General features: G+C 44.5%; 1 non-coding gene across 1 annotated transcript; it reads right to left on the bottom strand.

The window, feature by feature from the left end:
• Positions 1-1,075: 1,075 nt before the first annotated feature.
• On the bottom strand, positions 1,076-1,239 carry LOC139284788 (U1 spliceosomal RNA). The gene has a single exon (XR_011597342.1). It is a non-coding gene; the product is annotated as a U1 spliceosomal RNA (small nuclear RNA).
• Positions 1,240-4,593: the final 3,354 nt, after the last annotated feature.

Genomic DNA, 4,593 nt, shown 5'->3' with positions numbered 1-4,593 from the left:
TTAACTCTTCACAAGCTCCCTGCAAAGTATCAAGGCCGCTCCATGTGTGCTGTGGGAATACTGCACTCAGTTGGAGCTTTAATGATGAGCTCAAAACACTCCCGACGCCAACGTGCGGCAGGCGACGGAGCGAAAACTTCGCTCGCCAGCGCCATCGCAGTTCATGGGACCCGCCACTGCAACGTTAAACTCTATTCATGTTCCGCAAAATATCTGGAGAAAGAAAGTTGAGCGTTCACGCCATGTATGCTAGTTTTGTTTCTGTTCTACAATAGAACATAGGGAGCATTTTTAGAGCACTATATAGCGCATATATTTCACACTCAGAACACTCAAACACAATGGTGGACAGCATACGTACATGGGGGAGCGGTTTAGTGGAGACGGCCGAGCCTTAATATGAAAAATATTGAGTTGTAAGTCACGAAGCTGCTAGCTGTCTTAACCTTGCTGGACATTTGGTTGCTAGATATGCATATCAAGTCACATCCAGAAGACTCATATATTGGCATTTGTTAAATATATATATATGTTTTACATTTCCATAATATCTATAAAAGAAATGTCAAACACGAGACAAAGCTTTCCATGAGAATTCTGAGAGCTAAAAAACACCCCTGAAATCTGAAAGTTAGGCAAACCCTGGCTAGAGGGATCATTGCAGCTGATTGCAGCGTAGAGGGGGACCTTTTGGATTAGCTAGCTAGTACAGACTTTCAAATCTTAATATTTGCTTTTCAATGTCAAAGACTTAACTACGATTTGTGCGTTAACACCAAGAAGGTGAGGCCTCGCTACAATTGTGATGCTTTTGCCTCAGCAACAAACAATGGATAAACAAATGGACTCGCTCGCTTTAACAGTAAAAATCCAGCCGGAACTATATTTCTGTGAAGACGCAAGAAGTTTATGCGTTTTCCTGCACATCGTGTAGTGAGACATAATTACTATAAAAGGGCTGGCAAAAATGTGATGGGATTATATTCATATTGTAAATGCAATATCAGAATCAGATCAGAATCAGAAATACTTTATTGATCCCCGGGGAGAAATTGTGAAAAAAAAAAAAAAAAATCAGGGGAGAGCGCCAACGCAGTCCCCCACTACCAGAAATTATGCCGTCCAGATTCCCGCATTTGGGGAATTCGCAGGGGTCAGCACAACCGGAGTGCAATGGCTGAGCCCCGCCCTGGGTGAACCACCTTCTTGATCATGGTGTCTCCCCTGCCAGGTAAGTACAGTACAACGTATAGTATAACAAGATATCTGATCAGATAGAGAAGAAGAATTGTAGAAGAATTGTATGAGGTGTAAAGAGAAAATCTATTTAAATCAATTCAAATTGGCAATGCTTCTATCATGATCAGTGTTTATATAGTTGACATTGCCCGGCCCTGCAGTATACCCAACATCAGTAGCAGTGTACAGGTAAACAGTCTCTGTTGTCTGTACTTGGGGCCAGACGCATAAACCATGCATAAGCCACTTCCCTCAGATAAACTGGTATTGTGGTGAGAAAATGCGACACGTCACGCATACTGCAGATCAGGTGTACACGCAGTTTTCCAGAGAGAACGACAAGATACGAGGCGATCGACGCAGTTTTAAACTTAATGTATTTATGAGCGATGCATTTTACCGTTCTTTTGTCTACATTCGACCAGTTACTTCCCCGCGCTAATCATCTTTTTTTATCCTAAATTGTGAAGCGCACTTTGTCTATCTCAGTGCGAGCTCTATAAATGAATCATTGATCATCCTACTGGTGTTTAATAACGATGACTGAGACATCACCGCCGATGATGGCTTACAGGTAGTGGGCGCTCTAAATAGCCACGGCTGTGCTTTTTTAATGGTTCCGGCGTCGTTGGAGAACCTCGCTGATACGACACAGTTGGTAAAACTGCCCTTCTTTGTGTCTTCTTCTAACGAGTGGGGGAGCCAATAGAGGTATTGATTGGCTGCGGGAGTGGAAATGGGGCTTGTGCACGTGCGCCCAGCTCCACAATGATTGAGATGAACGGAACCAGGCGTACGCACAGCGTTATAAATCTAAATGTACATTTCTGCCTTTGTGTGTACATCTGAGTTTTAGCCGTGACACTACGTGGACTTACATCTGGTCCCTGGTATCTGGGGTTTGTGTGTGTATTTATACTTAGTTTTGCGGTGGCTTAAGCACTCCCTGAACACACTCCATGCACTGACCTTTCAGGCACAGCCAATCACAGGATGTGCATAGGTGACTGTCCAGCTTTACAACTGATTATATGCATCTCTGACACACTAGGTTTGTTAGAAAATGCATTATTTGCAGCACAGATCTGGCATCCTTGCTCAATCTTTAGCAGGACCAACACGTCGTTTTGAGACAGCACTGTTGAGTGTAACTACATTAGCTGAACAGACACAGCAAAGGGCAAAGAGCACCACCTACAGAAACTCAAAGTTTGTTGGCAAAATTTACAAAGAAAATAAGTTTCAGAGTAAACTGACACGTGATCTCTAACGAGAGTAGTGCTGAAACTCCAAAGCAATGACCACCTAGAACCAAAGATGGAATCAACAGGGAAAACACACACACACACACAACCCCCCCCCCCCCAAAAAAAACCCAGAGAAATAAGCTCAAATGTGTCTGATGAAGCTCGGGAGCTGTTAAAATCCAAGACTTCACCACTATAGTTACCTGCCAAAGCCAGGCAGAGGAACTCCGCCGCCATAACAAGGCTTGACGGGGATCTCAGGAAGCAGCAACACACGCAACAATCAATAGGCCAGCCTCGGAGGAAGAGCGTAGAGGGGAGCCAGACTTCACAACCAATCTCCTCTGAATGCATTAGAGCGCCTGGCTTCCACCCTCACTCTAACATGGCTTCATCTAAGTGAGAGTAGCGGTAAAGAGGGAGAGCGTGGTGACAAGTCATATGAAGAGAGGTAAACCACTGACAGAGAGAGTCCTTTGTGGAGCTGATCTGTGGAGAGAGCTAGAGCTCCACTCCTCTACTCACAGCAGGCTCTGCAATGCTTCCTGGTGGCTCTGTCACTTCCCCTCAGGCTTTGTCTCTCTCTGTGTGTGTGTGTGTGTTCTTGTGCTTTAATCCTTGTGAGAACCAGTTTTAGACTTTTGGAGGGAGGACATTTTGGCTGGTTCTAAATTTTTCAAGAATTCAAGGGCTAGTTCAGGAGCAGAACAAAGGTTTGACGATAAAAGTAACCATGAAAACGCAGGGCAGGCTTGAGTCAGTGAGCTGTACACCTGGCACCATGATCAGAATAGGCCCAAAATGTGTATGTGGGCAGTCATCTAAACCATGAAGAAAAGTATTATAGTAAGTGATTGTCCAAATATAGCTCACGTAAACAAACTTTTAAGCTCAGCAAATAATCCAGCACAGAAGTAGGTGGTAATTATCACTCCTTATAATAAATGCCATGAAAAAGGTCATTGTGTTCAGCCTTTCAAATTGCTTACTTTTCTCAATGGGACTGTGCCCCCTGAGGCAGGTTGTGATTTGCGATATTGGGCTATATGAATGAAATTGACTTGACTGTGTACAGACACCACTGGCTCAGCCCAAGCCCGCTGCAAGCAGTCCAGGGTAAAGACGGCCCCCAAAGGTGTACGACATCCCGGCATGGTTTTCAGGTTTGTTTTCCTCCTTGGCAAAAATGTGTTTGGCAAGATCTGAACGCAGCAATTTTAGACCCTTTAGAGGACGTGGTTCGGTTCGGTTCGGAGATTAATTCTGAGCTAAATGGCTCTCAGAGCAGGTGCACTTTTTATACTGGAAGACAGATGAGTAAAATCAACAGTTGCTAGCAGCTAGCCAGAGAATAAATCAAGGTCTTACCTGTTTTGGTGCCAAGACCAAGACCGCCTGAAAAAGAGAGTTTTCAAGTATATATTTTCAAGACCAACCACATGACTGTGTTTTGTTGTTAAGGTTCGGAGGACTTGTTGTCCGGGCAACCAACATGTAACTGACAAAAGTTAATGCAGTTTGAAGTTAGCTAACTCTTGAAATTCGCTTATGTTGCATTATCCGTATCCACATAGAAATGAATGGAAGCCAATGGATACCTGGAATGGTAGAACAAATACATTGGGAAATTACGTTCGTCTTGCATTCAAAAATGGTGAGCTAAAATGTGAAATATACGTGATTTTTAATTATGGAGATAAAACTCCTTTAGGAATCTTTAGGAAACACACTAAATGTGTGCGTGTGTGTGTGTGTGTCTAACGTCAGATTTACATGTGATGTACACCTATGTATGCCTCTGTGCTTACTGTTGTGTTGTATGGTGTATGTACAACGACCTCTCTGTAGCAGGGTGGTGCAGGGTTCAGTAGGTTGCTGTCAGTGACATGGGGGGGCCGGCGGGTCCCCAGCAGTGCCGTCTCACCCTCCCCGTCACCCCAGGGTGACCTCTCCTAAGTAATTACCCCTGTCACTCTGTCCCCCCACTCTGTCCCCACCCAAACAACATCATCGCCGTGACGATGGATAGGTTGATGCTACTAATCACTGGCTGCCCTCTGGACAACATGCCTCCCCAGGTCTCCTTCATATCACCTCCCCGCTCTTA

This window comes from Enoplosus armatus, chromosome 4 (genome assembly GCF_043641665.1).
Source record: "Enoplosus armatus isolate fEnoArm2 chromosome 4, fEnoArm2.hap1, whole genome shotgun sequence".
Taxonomy (NCBI): domain Eukaryota; kingdom Metazoa; phylum Chordata; class Actinopteri; order Centrarchiformes; family Enoplosidae; genus Enoplosus; species Enoplosus armatus.
Note: the sequence above shows the minus strand (reverse complement) of the source record. Positions and strands in the feature narration are given on the sequence as shown.